The sequence below is a fragment of the Macadamia integrifolia genome, chromosome 6 (genome assembly GCF_013358625.1).
Source record: "Macadamia integrifolia cultivar HAES 741 chromosome 6, SCU_Mint_v3, whole genome shotgun sequence".
NCBI classification, from domain to species: domain Eukaryota; kingdom Viridiplantae; phylum Streptophyta; class Magnoliopsida; order Proteales; family Proteaceae; genus Macadamia; species Macadamia integrifolia.
Window position 1 is genome coordinate 21686686 of NC_056562.1, and position 19127 is coordinate 21705812.

Below are 19127 nucleotides of genomic sequence, written 5' to 3' on the forward strand. Positions count from 1 at the left end.
AAAAAGGAAAAAAAGGAAAAGAAGAATGTACAAAGTGGAGTTTAATTGAGAACTCCAAAGACAAAGAAACCGAAAATAAAAAGCGATAACCACCTCTCGACCTTTGGCATTTCCATCAGCAGAGAGACAGGAACATGCTAAAAAAAAAAAAACACTCAGCCATAGATAAAAAAACTGAGACTTGGCCCTCCCTGACGCCCCAGCTTCGGCATTGCCATTACCAGGAAGGCAAGGACGAACTAGAAGCTCAACTAAAGTGGAACCAAGGACTTTGTTGGGCATCCACCTGTAGTTCAACCTAAATTGAAGGAGGAAATGAGGACACAGCTGATGATACTCCATTTTTTGCTGCAACTTTCACAAGGTAATCCACTATCGGATTTGCGTCCCTAAAACAGTGAGTGAGCTTCCAATGGATAGAAGAAAGATATTGTTGAAGAGAGAGCCATTCTTGATGGATACACCAAGGAATAAGGCAGCTATAAACTACCACATTTATTGCCATGGAATCACATTCCACCCAAAGATTCTAGATTCCCAAATGTTTTGTCAACTTCAATCCAAACACTAAGGCTATAAGTTCAACTTCATAGTTTTATTTTACTCCCCGAAAGTTACTAAGAGTTGAAATTACCTTTGCATTTTCATCTCTTATCACACCATCCACTCCTGCTCTTCCCAGGTTTCCTAAAGAGCAACCATCCACATTCAGTTTGAACCATGAAGGAAGGGGAGCACACCAAAAAACTTCACAGGGAGAAGGAACTTTTTGAGGAGAAATAGAAACCCCAATGTGTCTAGAACATAAAAGGGCATCCATTGAGATGATGACCTGAAGGGTAGGAACTTGAGACCTAAAAGCTGATAGAATCTGCTTAAAAACCAAATCAACATTCATCATTGATCCGTCATATTTCCTCCTATTTCTTTGATGTCACAAGAAATAGGGAATAATCACAAGGCCTACTAGTCATGCATCCTTCAGAGAAACTATCTTTGATTTAGCTTTCCACCAATCTAGAAGATCTGCAATAAAGAGATGATTCTGCCAGGCTATGAACTTCTCTGAAAATTTTCTCCAAACGGCAAGAGAAAAGTCACACCACACAAAAATATGATTCAAAGATTCCACTGCCCTGTGGCACAACTCACATCGAGAAGATAATGAGATTGCTAAAGATTCCTTTAGCACACACCAAGTCATCTGTTGGTAATCTTTCGTGAAATAATTTCTGGCTAAATAAAGATTGACATGGCAGTAGAAACTTCCCCTAGACCAGCGGTACCCAAGGAACCTTTATCTTTGATTTTCTAATGTCTTCCCACACTGATTTAACTGAGAAACATCGAGAGGATGTGAGGCTCCAGCAGCAAGTGTCTCCCACTACATTGGTAGGGATGTTTGTTGCAGCCACTTTCAGGAAAATCTCGGATAAGGCTTGAGAAGTAGGAAGAGGAAGGTTCTAGGCTCCATTTTCAATAAAGTTAGGTACCATTCTATCCTGAGGAACTAGACTTTCATGAAGACCCAGTGAATCTTCAATAGATAGATCTCCCAGCCAGCTATCTTTCCAGAACCAAATTTTAGTGTCAGTACCCAATGTCCACCTCTCTTTAGAGGAAAGAAAATTCTAGACATTACGAACACTTGGCCAAATAGATGAAGAAATATAAATAGAGTTCAATGCACCCATTTTGGATAGGAATTTCCCCTAAAAAAATTTCCCCATGTTGAGTCTTCATGCCTGACCTGCCAAGCTAACTAACTCAACATCTCATCATTAACTTCTTGCAATCTTCTTATGCCCAATCCCCCCTCTATTTTTGGTTTACACACATCTTCCCATTTGACTGAGATTTACATTATAACATCCACATCACCACACTAGATGAAATTTCTCGTCCAACACTCCATCTGGTTGGTGATAGTAGAAGGCCATTTATAAATTGAAAAGTTATGCATGGGAATGCTCGAGATGACTGACTTTACCAGTTCCACACTGTCTGTCATAGAAAGGAGTTTCCCTTTCTAGCCCAATAACCTCCCTTTAATTTTATCCATTAGGGGAAGGAGGGAATCTTTTCTTACCCTTCCTTTTAAGATTTCAACACCCAAGTAACGAGTGGGAAAATTACAAACTAGGATCCATACCACCTAGGCAATCTGATGTTTCCTTCTAAGCAGTAAATTTCCAAAGAACAATTTACTTTTTTCCAGATTTATACACTGAGCTGAATAATTTTAATATAAATCCAAAAAGCATTTGAGGTGTCGTACATACCTTAGGGAAGCATTCATGAAGATAAAGATGTCATCGGCAAAAGGTAAATTGTAAGGAACATATGTACTATGAGGACTAGGGAGGGGCTTTATTTTGTTGGTAATAGCTAAAGACCGAAGACCTCTGCACAACACCTCCTCTGCCAAAATGAAAAGGATTGGAGAGAGAGGATCACCTTGATGGAGAACCCTTTCCACTCCAAAGAAACCCACTAGGCCACCATTAAGAAGGATTGATATTCTTGTTGTAAGTAATAATTGGTGCACCCAATGACTAAAACCGAACCGGTTAAGAACACCAAATAAAAAATCCCACGACATGGCATCAAATGCTTTCTGAACATCTAGTTTTAAACTAATGCCTCCCCCCTCGAGGTAGTAAACAGCTGGTTTGCTAACTCGGATGCCAAGCTAGTATTAGAAGATATGACTTTACCTTTTTGAAAGGCCCCCTGCTTTTCTGAAATCAATTGCAGTAGATAGCCAGTCACCCTGGTCACCAAAATTTTTGAGATGACCTTGCAAAAAAAATTTCCCATGCAAATGGGTCTAGACATACTTAGAGAATTAGCCCCCTCCACCTTTGGAATCAATGAAATGAGGCAGTCGTTCACCCCTTTTGGAATTTTTCCAAAGATGAAAAAAGAAACAATTGCTCTACAAAAATCATCTCGCACCACATCCCAAGCTTTTCGAAAGAAAGTCGCTCCAATTCCTTCTACGACAAGCAAACTATCTAGGTCAAGGTCCCATACTACTAGTTTTACCTCTTTCATAGATGGGGTTGCCTCCAATCTTGAAGATCTTGAGCAGCCAATACTGAAGGAATACAATGAAGAAGCTCTACATTCTAAACAAGGGGAATTGCCTTATGAAAAGATTCATAATAATCTGACACGTATGAGCTCAACTGAGACTGGTCAAATAATAGAGAACCATCTTACTTCTTTAGAGATCTAATCCTCTGCTTTGCTTGCTGTATTTTGTAGACAAATGGAAGAATTTTGAGTTCTTGTCTCCAATTTCATCCTCCTAATTCTTGACTTTTCCGACCAGAGCCTCTCATGATTTTCCAAGGCCTTTAAATAGGTGGTTATCGCTTCAGCCTCACGATTAAACAAATTTTCAGACATGCCCAAAGCTTTAATCTCTCCTTGAATCTGGTCTAAATTATTTTTAGTCTTCTAGAGCTCCTTATCAAAATTCGGAAATGTGGATCTAGACCACGCCCTTAGCACCGGTTTGAGCCTTTTAAGTTTTTGAGCTAAAACAAAAATTTGTTGACCCAATAATTCTTCCTCCCTACTGGATTTTATCACAGAGATAAAACCTCCATCTTACATCCAAAATTTGTGGACTCTGAAAAGAATATTGGATGGATTTGAACTAGCATCAGAGATAATGAGGAGCGGAGCATGATCAGGTGCTATATAAGGTAACACTCTTTGAAAACAGTCCTGAAACAAAGAAAGCCAGCTTCCAGAACAAAAACTTTTGTCCAACACCACCTCCACCCTACCCTGCCTTCTATTATTAGACCAAGTAAATTTTCTCCCAACAGAAGGAATTGCAAGAGAAGAGTTAGCATCCACCATAGCACTAAATTCTGCTGCCGATCCCACATTAAATCAACCTAGGCCTTTTTTTCATGAGCATAGAGAGTGGCGTTAAAATCACCAACCAGCACCCAAGGATCCAAGCCAATTGGCATACTTGATACTCCATCCATAGTTCTCTACGAGCTGCTCAAAAGCCGTTGGCATGAACAATTGAGATACACACTCTAGATCCTTACCAAGAAATACTAAAAGGGAGATACTGGTCAGAGCCAGCTATAATAGATGGTCTACTCACAAAGAACTTCCATAGAATCTATAAATTGTCAATTCTATCAGGACGAGAGTTACTCAAATAATCAAATGCATAATCCAATTTATTAAAATACAAAGCAGGAAATTGAGATACCGCCATCATCGATTCCGCAATGCAAAGAATGTCTGGAGCATGATCTTTCAATAAGATACTCAAGGCTCTTCTACCAGCATCTATCTTAATACCCCTAATATTCCAATATAGAATACGCATAAGATTACTATTTTGAGAAAGAAACTTTGTCAAACTTTTTAGTCTAACCAGTCTTGACAAGTTTTCCTCTATGCTGCCCACCTGGGATATCCCTGGATGTAAGCTCATTAACTGCCTCATCAATTTTGGCAACTTTTGATTAAATCATAATCACCTTTCCCTTCCCAATCTCTAAGACTGGCATGGAGTGAATCACCATATCAGCAACACCACCCACTTAAGAGACATTACGCAGTATCCATGGTTTGGGATGCACACTCGGTTACCCAATAAACCCTCGGTAACCCCTACTAGTAGCCACATCATGATAATCATCATCAGGCACGCCAAGCTAGTTTTCTCTTCCAATAGCAATCACATCGTACCACAAAAATGGCACTCCGAAAGGGTTCATTGAACATATCACAATGGGTTATCCAGCACCTCACCCCCAACACCTCACCCCTAATGGCGAGGGATCGTAGCATAATATAGTTATAACTAGCTAGTCACAATAATATACACGTCTTTCATATTGATACAGTTAGTACGCATATGTAGTACCAAAATTTTCATCGGCCACACTGTATTACATACCGACAGCTAGTCTAGCATGCATATAGTTAGTATGGCCATAAAATATCAGTATTCCAATTAGCAACACTGCATTCCATATCCAAGCCACCCACATTCATAATTCAACCAACACTGTGGCTATTATGAATGAGAATTCCTCGCGGCCACATCAGATCCCATGCATATGTTCCAGAATAGAACACACATGATCACATGTGAGAGGAGGCATTGTGATCAATCCTAACAGGGGCCTATCCACAGGGGAAGTTCTACATGATTGAGGGGTAATGTCCTCCAATATCCTATCCACAAATTCACCTTCCGAATATGGTTTCAGATCCCCTTCACCGCCCTCTGAGGAGGATCCAACCTCTGTTGGGTAGCTTTGCCCCATACTGCCACTTCCACCACCCTTAGTGGCAGCCTCACCTTCAGCAAACAAGGGGCTGTTCCTGGCCAGGCTTGCAGATCGATGTGGCTCCTCATCCACGTAAACTGCACCTTGTATTCCTGGTTCCTTCTCTAGCTCGGCTTTCTTGGCATCAGCGGTCTTCTTGTCTCTGCATGAAGCAATAGTGTGGCCAACTTTTTTGCAAAAACCACAGCGACCCATGCTTTTCTCATAGGTAATTTTCTGTTTAAACCAGAATAGGGTAGTGGTCTCTTGCTGCCGTCTTTCCACTTGAATCTTGTCCACCCTTGTGCCTCCTATTTCCATCTCAACCAATACCTGGGCAAAGTTCCCATATATGACTTGCTTAGTATGCTGATCAAGTGCCACAGGCCTTCCAGCTGCTTTCACCATAGTCAAAAGAACCTTCTTGTGCTAGTATTCCAATCGCAAGTCAGGAAATCTAATCCAAACCAAAGCCTTATTCACCTGTTTCTAATGGATGTTGAAATCTGAGTGCCACCGCTGAAGTCTAACATATTGCCCACCCAGCTTGACAGGACTACACCTCTAAATGGATGCCATATCACCCTCTGACTCAAACTGGAAAATGGTGTAGCATTTTACCATGGGAACCATCTTCACCTTCCCTTTGATATTCATCCTTTTTGCAGCCTCATGTCTAATCGCATCCAAGGAAATGTATCAAAAATTAATTCTTCCAATCAGAGCGAAATAGTATTTACCCAGTCTATCTTCATAAGCATCCTGGGGTATGATTACCATGATGGAAGTACCAGCATGGATAGGATCAAGGAGATCATCAATCTCAAGAAAAATGCTACCAACAGCCCCCGCGTAAGCCTTCTGTGGGATTAGAGTAGCAGGCAATTCTGGGACGTCAGAGTCTATCTCTACTTGTTCCACTGGTGTGGATCCATCCAAATCATGTCCATCGCCTAATGCTTTGGCCTCTTTTAGCACATAGGGTAGCAGCTCATCGTTCCAAGGAATCTTCAGTGTTGAAGTCTTGGCATGTTCTTCATGTCTTGGTGACTTTGAGGTCATAGATTCTTGGAGTCTAATACATTTAGTTGTATTTTTCAAGATCGACTGCTTCTACCAAAAATAAACATGTTATTTGTATGGCATCTTTAGTTTTATAGAGGGGGATCATAATCCTGATTCAACAGACGTAGTTTGGTGACTCTAGCATGGTTATTTCAGTTGAACTTTGAAAGCTAAAAAACATATTAATTATACACTTTACAATTCTATCTTTTTTTTTTCACTGAAGATTCAGAATTTCATTAAAAAGGGAAAAAGAATTTACATGAACAAACTTAAAAACTAGATTTTTCCCCCACCTTTGGCATTGCCATCAACCGGGAAAAAACTCAGGAGGGAAAATTAAAACCGAATCTAGGCCTAGACTCAGCATCATGAGCTACCTCATCCCAAATGTGCTTAGGAAGCTAGATGTTTGTCTCGGATAATCCTGATTTTGCCGCATCCCGAGCCAAAAAATCAGCTATGCTATTTGCCTCCCTAAAATAGTGAGAAATCTTCCAAAAAATGGAGGGTAAGAAAGGCTCCAAGGAGATTCAATATTAATTTTTTTTCCATATGCTGCAACATTAATATTCAGATCCTTTTTTTCTTTTTTCTTTTTTCTTTTTTCCTGCTAAAAAGATCCTATATACTAAAATGGAAAAAGGAAATAGAATATAAGCTAGGTCATGAACGACACCAGAAACAACCAACAAAAAAGAAGAGAAGAAGAAAAACCACCCCCACCTTTGGCATTGCCATCAGCAGGGGAAGGTAGACCTAAAATCTCCATTACAAAACACTAATAGAAACAAAACCTAGGCCCACTCAATGCACCAACCCGAAGCTCATCCTCCAATGAGTGTGGAAAGACATGGGTAAAAGAAGATGCACTATTCCGAGCAACCAATTTGGGCAGATAGTCCGCAATGGGATTTGCTTCTCTGAAACAATGAGTTATCTTCCATTGAATGGCTTGAAGATACGGAATTAAGAAGAGCCAATCCTGAAGAATATTCCAGGGAATAGATTTTATATTCACTGCCATTATAAAAGCTGTAGAATCCGATTCAATCTATAAATGTTGAATTCTCAGCTCTTTCGCCATCATTAAACCTTTAACTAACTCTGAAATTCTGCTTCATAATTTGTTCTTACTCCTAGAAAGATCCCAAAAGAAGCTATCACCTTAGCATTTGAGTCACAGATAACACCACCTGCTCCCGCTCTCCCAGGGTTAATAGAGAACATCCACTCACGTTAAGCTTGAACCATGAGGGAGGAGGCGCACATCAAATTATCTACAAGGTACGAGACTTTTTTAGAGAAAAGATTACACCCAATGTTCTAGCGCAAATTAGATCCGCCATAGAAGGCACTCTACTCTTACAAGATGGGATTTGGTCTCTCATGGTTGCAATAATCTGCCTCAGGACAAACTCTATCTTCATTAATTTCCCTTCATACTTTCTAGCATTATGCTGCATCCAAAGGAAGAAGGGCACAAGGATGAGACCAGCCAACCAAGCCTCTTTGCAGGGACTTGATTACTCTTAGCTTTCCACCACTACACTAAGTCAGAGACCGAAGGCTGAGATACCCAAGAAACATTAAAGCAAGAAGCGAAATTACTCCATATAAACTTGGAATACCTACAGTCTAAGACGAGGTGTTGTTGAGATTCCGAAGAACAATGGAAAAGCTCACATCGAGATACCAGATAGATACCTTTTGCTTGGATATCCTTCTCCGTAGCTAGTTTTCCATGCATCAATTTCCACTCAAACAGGGACTGCCTAGGAAGAAGAGCCTTGTTCCAAACCAAGGAAAACCATGGGAATTTAGGATTTCTTCGCCTAAACTCCTCCCAAGCTGATTTTATCGAGAATACTCCCGACAAAGAAAGGCTCCAGAAACACTTATCCACCACCTGGAATGAAGGGATGTTCACATTCTCCACTCTTGCAAAAATATCTCTTAGGGGAAAAGAATTTACCTGTGGCAAATTCCATGAGAAATCTTGAATAAAATCCTTGACCAATCGCTCCCTTGGGCATAGAGATTCATCATAACTCAAGAGCTCTTCAATAGAGTGACTCTCCAACCACCTATCCTTCCAAAACTGAATTTTATCTCCCCTACCAACAAACCATCTTTCTTTTGAAGAAATAAAACTTCAAATTCTTTCAATACCAGGCCAAACAGAAGATGATTTATAAGATCTTCTAAACTCTCCAGAGGAGGACAAAAATATTGCCCCGAAAAATCTGCCCAACGTAGAATCTTCATGCTTCACTTGCCAAGCAAGTTAACAAAGAAAAGCTCTATTTACATCACAGAGTCTTCTCAGTCCCGACCCTCCTTCACACTTGGGTTTACAAACAGAGTCTCATTTCACCGATATTTTTTTGCTCGAATCAACATCCCCATTCCAAATAAAATTGTGCATCCATCGCTCTATAAGAACAACCAAAGAAGAAGGCCACCAATAGATAGAAAAGTTGTGAATAGGTATACTTGCAATGATCGACCTAACCAACTCCACCCTTCCTACCATAGAGAGAAGCTTTTCATTCCATCCATACATACAACCTTTGATTTTATCCATTAGAGGAAGCATTGGGTCTCTTCTAACTCTTCCCTTAAAAATCTCCACCCCTAGATATTGGGTAGGAAAATCGCAACTAGGGATACCCAACTCTTGAGTGATTCACTCCTTTCTCGTTGAAGAGATATTCCCTAAGAAAACTTTGCATATAAAAATTTCATCTACAAATAGAAAATAGAAGAAAACTGGGAACCTTAACCCCATGGGGACCCTGCATAGCCTTAATTTTATTAGAGTTGATCATCTGTTGCAGATCTCTACAGAGAACTTCTTCATCCAATATAAACAAAAGGGGGGAGATGGGATCTCCTTGACGAAGACCTCTCTGCACACCAAAGAGACCCACTGGACCTCCATTAACTAGGATAGAGATTGTTGTTGATGCAAGAGTTTGGTGAATCCAACCTATCCATTTGGGTCCAATCCCAAATTTTTCAAACACCACAAAAAGAAAAACCCATTATAAAGAATCAAATGCTTTCCTCACATCCAACTTCAATCCTAAGCCACCACCACGAGTAGAATTGAACCTTAAATTAGCCAACTCAGATGCAACACTGGTATTTGAAGAAATAACTTTACCTTGCTGGAAAGCACCCTACTCTTCAGAAATTAGTCTAGGAATCAAGCCACTTAATCTCACTGCCAAGATTTTAATGCTAGCTTTGCAAAAGAAGTTTCCCATACATATAGGTCTAAACTTGTCTAGAGTATTCACTCCCTCTACTTTTGGGATAAGGGTAATGAAGTAGTTATTTACACCTTTAGGCAAGTATCCTGAGACAAAAAAAGAGCATGCCACCACACAAAAATCATGCTCAACAATGTCCCAACACTTCCTGAAGAAGGCACGACAAAATCCATTCGGCCCTAGAGAGCTATTAGGATCCAGCTCCCAAATCGCCCTTTTTATTTCATCAAAAGATGGAGTAGATTCCAACCCGTCTCTATCTTTGTGAAGCAACATAGATGGAATACACTCAAAAACTCAAGATGACAAGACAATGGAACTTCTCCCTGGAAAGCTTCAAAGTACCCTGGAACATATTGACTCAACTGATTTTGACCCTCAACCATTGATCCATCTTCCTTCTTGAGATTGCAAATTAAGTTCCAAGCCCTTCAAGTTTTAGTAGATAGACAAAAGAATTTTGAATTCTTATCACTGTCCTTCAACCATCTATTTCTCGATTTTTCAGCCCAAAGCATAGCATGATCTTCTAAATCTTTCACATATCTAGTTTTGGCATCTGCCTCACGGGCAAACACAGAATCATCCATCCATGAAATTTCTATTTCCGCCTGGACCACCTCCAATTTTTGTTTCGCACCCTAAAGCTCCACTTCAAAATTAGGGAAGTTTTCCCTTGCCTAATGCCTAAGGATAGGCTTTAGGTACTTTAATTTCTGAACCAACCGATAGATCGGCCATCCCCTGATATCTTGCTCCCACTACCTTTTAACAACCTGGACAAAATCAACATGATCCATCCAAAATCTGTGAAGCCTGAAGGGGGTGTTACCTGGTTTGTGAAATGCCTCTGAGATCACCAAAAGAGGAGCATGGTCAAATGCATATCGGTGTAGAACCTGTTGAGAGCAATCTCCAAAGAAGGTAGACCATTCATTATTACAGAATGACCTATCTAACAAAGTTGCCAAATGCCGTCGATGCCTATTATTTGTCCATGTGAATTTTAGACCTTGAGAAGGAACCTATAAAAGCGAGCAGGCATCTACTACAACTCCAAAATCTACCGTTGCACCCATATTATACCTTCCTGGACCTTTTCTTTCGTGGGAAGCAAGAATAGCTTTGAAGGCACCCATCACTGTCCAGGGCTCTGCACCAATTGAAAACTTGAAAAATCCAACCATAGCTCCCTACGTGTGGCTCTAAAGCAACTCACATGAATCATCGAGATACACACCCTCCTACCTATTAAGTTCAAAGAGAATGTAATTTGTTGGTTCGATTTAGATATAATACAGGGTCTACTAATTGAAACTTTCCACAACACCCATAAGTTAGGAATACCGTCCCTTAGACTATTATATATGAAGTCCAGAGCATACCTCAATCTATTAAAAAATAACGGTGGAAACTTGGATACATCTACCATAGGTTCAGTGAGACAGAGCACCTCATGAGAATGATCTTTCAATAAGCAAGACATGACTCTTCGAGCTACTTTCTTCTTAACCCCTCTAATATTCCAATATTAAACTTTCATTATAAACAAAGTTTAAGAGGAAGTATTGACGGACTTCTTGGTCTGTCCTCTCGTGACTTGTTTCTTTTTCGATGGGAAACCGAATGCTCCAAATTATTTAGTTCCTTTGCATAGTCATTGCATCAATAACTGCAATCTCCGGATGAACCACAATCACCTGCCCATCCCGAACAGTGGTTGTAGGAAAGCTACCCACAACCAGCTCCACCCCACCTCTGGTTTGATTTCTCTTTCTCCTTGGACGAACTGAAGAAGGAGCAGTCATCATATTTCCAACTTGGCCTGCGGCACCCCTGTAGGAGTTTCTAGTGCCCCCTCTTAGACAAGCATTGATTTCTTGCGGAGGATCAGGATGGAGGCACTCACGGACCTCCCCCTCCTCCCTTTCATTGTCTCTTGGTTGACTAGAGTTCTTATCCAACATACCAGCACCTAAATCTGATTGATGATCCACGGACCCATTTTCCAAATTCGTGTCCGATCCCACAACATATTCTGACTCCTCACAATTAGACCCAACCACTAACTCATTTAGAGAATTAGAGTTGGACTCAATAACGTTATATTGGGAGGATTCGCTTCCCAAAATAACTTCCAAATTTCCTTCTAAATCCTTGGCACATAAGGAAACCACTAAATTCTCCTCATCAATCATGTTTGTGATTCCAAGATTCTCTCCCACCGTTTCCATAATGGGCATTAAAATCTCCTCACATGTTGGCCTAACCAAAAAGATAGGGAATCTACATTTGAATTACCTTCCTGATTAGGAGGGTCATCTCCCACACGCCCCACTAAGTTAACTCTTTGGGTAACACTAAGTCAACTCCATCTTCAACGTAAGTTGCTCCCGAGATCTATACCGCCCTGTCTTCAACGTAAGTTGCTCCCAATCAGTTTGATCTATCTTTGTTTGTAATATTTACTGATAATATGTCATGAAATAATAGTCTTTTATTTTTAGCCATTAATTAATTCAAGAAAACAAAAACTCATAAGCTATTTATGAAGGGATGAAGTTGACTTTGAGAAAAAAAAAAGATGTTCTTAGTCATCCGCTTGAAACATCATTGACATAGCCATTTTCCAGTCGTTGAGTTGCAACTTTCATTCCATTTCCGGATCCTTGTTTATCAATGGAGCTTAGGCTGCTGTTTCTAGTTTAGTTTCATGATCCAGACCAACAATTCTTGTGATTCACCTCCCTAAAACAATGCGTTAACCTCGAAATAATAGATTCGAGAAGGGGACTGAATAACATCCATTGTTGTAGAAAGCCCCAAGGAATAAATTTCCTAAGGACAACCTCCACCACTATTTGTGAATCACATTCCTGCCACAGCCTCTCCTCACCCATCTCTTTTACATACTTCAGATCAAGAAAAAGGTAGGAGAATTCCACTTTATAGTTAGTTAAATTTCCAAGTGGGATAGCATGATAACTAAGTAACACCAATCCAGAACAATTACGAACCACTCCACCAACCCTTGACAAACCTGGATTTCTCAAGAAACAACCATCTATATTCAACTTGACTAGTCCAACAATAGGTCTAGTCCACTTCAGCACCTCAATTGCGAGAGATGCAGAAGTAAATTTTACCTTAAAATCCAGGCTTCTAGACAGAAGAAAATCGACCATAGACCATGAGAGAAGCGCCCTCACATGAGATGACTCCACAATATTACTCAAGGCCGCCATCAAAATTAGACCAGATGGACACCCATTCTCATCATATCGTCTTCTATTTTGTTCATAGAAAATATGTGTAAGGGAAAATACATTTTTGCTTTTTTTTCTCTCTTTTTCCGCTCTATCCTTCACTTGTCACCTCTGGCCTACCTCGGATTGAATGGCCTCCAAAGCATGGTCTGGCGACTATTGGGAGGATGGGGAAAGCATAATTTTTGGAGTCGCCATCTAGGATTTAGGGCCTAGAACCCTATGGTGGAGCCCAATTTCGATCGAGGAATCGAGCTCGAATAGGGGTTGGTTTCCTGTGAAGGGAAGGAATCCCCTAATTTGACTTCATACTTTGTTCTATTCCAGAGATAGGGGTCAATGTCAGGTTACTAGTGTGGGAAGGTGTTAGGCACCCACCTCGCATAGAATTTTCGGTCTTTCTACCAGAAGCTTGGATTTTGAATATTCTCCCCCAAGAATTTTAACAATCTAAGCTAGCAAAGAAGTTCTATTACATGAAATAACGCAAACATATATACATAAACTTGCTTGAAAGAATTCCACATGAAATAATAAAATTTACATTAAATAATGAGAAATGCAATTATCTTACCTATATACACGTGCTATGCTCAATGACAAGAAAATCATGATCGTTATTTTATGTGAGAAATACATGCGATAACATATAAAATGATGAAACAAACTACATTTAATGGATAGATGCTAAAATTAATACACAAAACTACAATAGTAAATCCTTATGCTATGCAATAAACACGTAAAACAAATATATACAAAAATGAGGAAAATGAAATAATAATATAATATTCACATGATAATAATCGATGAAAATGGTGAATTTTCTGATAATTTTCCTTGACTCAGGGGCAACGATTCAATTTTTTTTTTCTTTATTAGAGAAATTAAAAACTTCTAGCACCTGGGTAAAAAAGTTGAAGAGGCTTTTTTGCTAGGGTGTGACTAAAGATTCTGGTTTCTAGGAATCTAAATAGGACTTCAATAATATATTTCTAGAATCAGAATCAATTCTAAAAATTTGGGCAGGGCTATCACGTTGTATTCCTAGAGTTGGAATCAACTTGGGAATTTTGGCAGAGCTTTCGTGCCATTTTTCTACGGTTGGAATCAGCTTGGGAATTTTGGGCAGAGCTTCTACGCCATATTTCTAGGGTTGGAATCAGCTTGAAAATTTTGGGCAGAGCTTGCGCGCCATATTTCTAGGGTTGGAATACGCTCATGAATTTTGGGCAGGGCTTCCATGCAGTAATAAAAGTATTGAATTTAAATGAAAAGAATTTGAATAGGAGTTCAATACTAACCTGATATGGACAACCTGGGCTTCTAGCAATGAGACGGTCAACTTCAGCTAGCTTAGGATTCTTCACCCTTTTTCTTTCTTTACTCTTTTTCTTTCTTCTCTCTCTCTCCCTCTCTCTCTCTCTCTCTCTCTCTCTCTCTCTTTCTCTCTCCCTCTCTCTCTCTCTCTCTCTCTCTTCTCTCTCTCTCTCTCTCTCTCTCTCTTCTTCTCTCTCTCTCTCTCTCTCTCTCTCCTCTCTCTCTCTCTCTCTCTCTCTCTCTCTCTCTCTCTCTCTCTCTCTCTCTCTCTCTCTCTCTCTCTTTTGGAACAATGTTAGGGATCTTTCTCAGGGATTTTTCTCTCTATTGTTTTTAGTCTGTTCTTTTCTGCCTGTTGCTTTTTGTCGGGCTTTTACAGTGACCCAGAGGTCACTATTTATAGGAGAGGAGGAGTGGTAGGGTGTAAAAACACCCAAGGCCGTGAGAGGGGGGCCAACTCCGTGTAAGCCCCCCACAAATCCGTGTAAGGGCTTACACGGATTTGTAATCCCTTACACAATTGTGTAAGGCCTTACACAGCTTAGACTGTCGATATCCTACTAAGGGATAGCGGAGGTGCAATGCAAAAGGCGAGCGATTAGACTCGGATGGTAAAATTTTGATTAAAACAAGAAATTAATATGACAGTATATTCGATTGACTAGTATTGGTATATCATACCACTAGAACTGGATCATACATGAAATGTCCTGGACTTGGCCAAGAATGCAAGTATGAGGGAATTATCTCAAAGTGCAATCATTTCTAATGAGGAAGAGAATACATACCTAAGAGACAAACTCACTGGAGAAATTATAAGGATATCGTTCTTATAACATACCTTAGCCCTTCTGATCCGATTGACTTCTTTATAACATTTCTTAATACTACATATTTGAAAATTGACACTAAGATTAACATTTTCCAATATTGTCATGAAAAATGAGGCTGAAATTGGCAATTTTTGGTACTATTGTGGAGATGATACTCTTATTATATCATCCAGTCAATGCAATCGGAACTTTCTGGCGTTGCTGTGGAAAAAGAATTTTCATATGCATCTTGGTACTAAAATGTCATTCTTATAATGGCATCTTGGTCAAGGAATTGGCACTTTCTGGCGCTGTCATGAAGATGACATTCTTATTATATCATCCTTACAATGTAATTGGCATTTTCTGGCACTGTTTGTAAAAATGACGCTCTTGTCATGTTACTTAAACACTAAAGTTACACTTATGGTATTGTTAGAGAAATGTCATTCTTGTAATGGTGGTATTGGAATCGGCACTTTCTGGTGCTATTGTGGAAATGATGTTTTTACTGACATTATGACATTTGTTGGAGAACTATCATTCTTGTACTTACTCGTACATTTTTTTTCATATATAGGGTTACACGCAGGTGTGCAAGTTATTTGATTTGTTTTTTTTTTTTTTTTTTTATATATATGTATTATTGCTATTGTTTTTTTTTTTTTTTTTTTTTACCATATGCAGTTTTTTTTTTTTGTTTATTTTCATATCAGTTTTTTTTTTTTTCCTAAACAAACATAGGTTAGTACAAATTATGCAAGGATGCAATGGATGATGGTGTTTTGTTATGTTATAACAATGTTATTATTTTGTTTAGGTTATGCACGATTCCCTTCTTTTTTTATTCCCACCACTCATATGAAGGTAGATAGAAAAGGCTAAATTTATTTCAACTCCAAGCTCAGGTTTACAACAAACGAAAAATGGTTACATGGAAATACAATAAACCACAAAGCTAGATCTTCAATTGTCTTCACTTAAGTGTTTGGAATTTTTTCTTCTAAAAGACCTTACACCAGCTGCCTTTGCCATAAATTTGTCAGCAGATCTATGACACCAGTGGATAGCTTCTCTGGGAGATAAAAGTTCACTACTTCTCCTAGATCTATTTAAGGTAACTGATATTACCGCTGTAGATGAGTAGGAAGATAAAAGGACGTGTGAGTCAAACCCATCATTCTAACATAATTGCACCCTAGGGTATTCATAATAGGATTCTCAATTGGTGTCCACTGACAGGTCCATCTGATATTATCTTCAATTTCTCTTAAAGGTACTCCTGCCAATTAGTAATTAAGTGGAATTATGGAATTTCTCTCCTTGTCTGGTACTGGATGGCTGTCAGCTTACTATGTTGGAAAGGCCTTAATAGTTGTAGCTTCTCAGTTAACCAAAGTTGGAAAGTAGCAGGACACCCCATGTAGTGATTTGTACCAAATTTCCCAGAAATAACCATCTAGACCAACCCTTTAAGTGTTTCAACCAGGATTGTAGGAACAATGTCACAATCTTCTTGAAGCTGTGACACTATTTTGATGATGGCGGGAACAGCTCCACGTCCAGGATCTGCAAGGTTTTTTTTAATGTGGAACGATGCCTGAGACAAGGTGATCCGATTTTGTCGATGCTGTTTATAATCACAGAAGAAGTTCTATCTCAGGGATTGAAGGGGTTAATCCGGTCGAACCAAATAAAGCCAATCCAGGGCCGAAAAGGCGCTGAAACCCCAGGGCACATCTTGTTCGCAGATGACATCTTTATATTCACCAATGCTTCCCAGAGGTATGTCAACAATCTAAAAATTTTTTTGACAAAATATTAAGAATTTTCAGGTCAATGCATCAATCTTGATAAAAGTAAGCTTTTCCTCGGCAAGATTAATTCAGCAAGGAGGCAGAATATCTCTAATATTTTGGGAATTCGAAGTTGTAGTTTCCTTACAAAATATTTAGGGGTTGAAATCTTTAAGGGTCAGTTAAAAAAAAACGCTCTCATGCCTGTTATGGATAGTGTGAAGAAGCGCCTTGCAGGGTGGAAGGGTAAGCTTCTTTCAATGGTGGGAAGAATAGAACTAGTCAGATCTGTGATCTCTAGCATCCCTACTCACAATTTTGCTATAAACTGGTGGCCCTCATCTCTTCTAGCTACTATGGAGAGATGGATGTGAAACTTTATATGGACAGGGGTGGTGGAAAGTACGAGAGCAATTACAGTGAAATGGAATACTCTGTGCAAGCCCAAAGATGAAGGGTGCCTAGGGATTAGGAAGCTAAGAGACTCAAATAAAGCTATGCTGTGTAAAATGGTTTGGAGAATTAAACATGGGAAATCGAACGCTAGCTCTTTCCTTCGTGCAATATTTGTTAAAAAGGATGGTAAATTTTCCAAGGGAAGCAGGCCTTCATCAATTGCCTTGGGGATTCGGAAGTCATGGGACTTTGTGTCAGAGTACGAGAGGTGGGTTATTGGCAACGGCAATTTGACAAACTTCTGGAAGGATAAATGGTGGGAACCTAAATCTCTGATGGAGGAGATCCAGACTATGGACCTTTCCCCCCCTAATACTAATGCCAAAGTGTGTGATTTTATCCAGGATGGTCAATGGAACTTCCCTATAGTACAGTCTAAACTTCTAAATAATATTTTTAACTCTATCAAGGAGATAGCTATTTGCCCTGCTCAAATGGAGGACTTCTGCGCCTAGGAATTATCTCCTATGGGGAATTTTTCTACGGCTTCTGCATGGGATGAAATTAGAGAAAATTTCCCAAAAGTTCCTTGGTTCTCTTTGATTTGGAGGAAAGGTCTTCCCCCACGGTATTCTACCCTAGGATGGCGGCTTCCTCATAGGAAACTCCCAACGGATGAGCTGATCAAAGCGAAAGGCATCGAGATGCTTCCTTTGCAACCAAGATGAAGATGGCATTGACCATGTCTTTATTCACTATCCATACTCAACTTGCATATGGGAAAGGTTCTGTGCTTGTTTTGGGATTTCTTGGCCGATGCATCAATCTATAGAAGGTTTGATAAAATGGTGGAAGTCCAAGGCAAGAATCTTAAACTTAAAAAACCCATGGTTACTGAGCTTCTCAATCATTGCCACTAATATTTGGTGGGAGAGGAATAGACGAAGCCATGAGGACAAGGTTCGATCCGATGCACATATTTTTGAATTTATTTGCCATGAGCTTGGTCTTTGTTTGGGTAGTTCGAAGGGTGAAGTGAAGAGCATTAGCGATCTCTCATGCTGTAGGAAATTGGGGTTACATATAGAGGCCCCTAAGTGTATTCCGCCTCTAGAAGTTCATTGGTGTAAACCCCATTCGAATTGGTTTAAAATCAATGTAGACGGGAGTTCTCTGGGGAACACAGGAAGGGCAGGTGCTGGTGGCATTGCTCGTAACAAAGAGGGTCAGATTTGCAACTCTTTTAGTATTTATTTAGGCATTAAAAAAATCTTCGAGGCTGAGTTTGAAGCGGTTTTGGAAGGTCTGATCATGGCAAAGAGATATGGTGTGAGAGAAGTGTGGGTTGAGTCAGATTCTGCTGGTGTGGTGTCTGCTGTGCAGAGAACCAAGTCCCATGGTTTGTGCTCCAACGATGGAGAGCTATTCTCCCCTATTTGAACTCTATTTCGTGGAAATTTCTCATTGTTTTCGTGAGGCAAATGTGGTTGCAGATTATTTGGCAAGAAAGGCTTCAAAATCAGGAATCACAGAAACCTCTGTGACATTCCCAAGTCATATTATGATGGAGATTGAAAATGATGCAATGGACAGGCATAGATTCAGATTATGCTAGGGTGCTTCTTGCTTTCTCTATTGATGGCCATGCCAAAGGTGGATAGAGCAAGTTTCTCTAGCGGTCTCGGCTGTGTTTCCTTTCTTTTCTATTGGTGTATTTTCCCATTTTATTTTAATAATAGCATCTTTTAACAAAAAAAAAAAAAAATAAACAAAACCTCTATGCCACTAATCCATTCCTTCCAAATGTCTGTATCGAGAAAAAGCTTTGGCTACTTCAAAGATGTCTATTTTCTGGAAAACCATGAACTTCTTCATT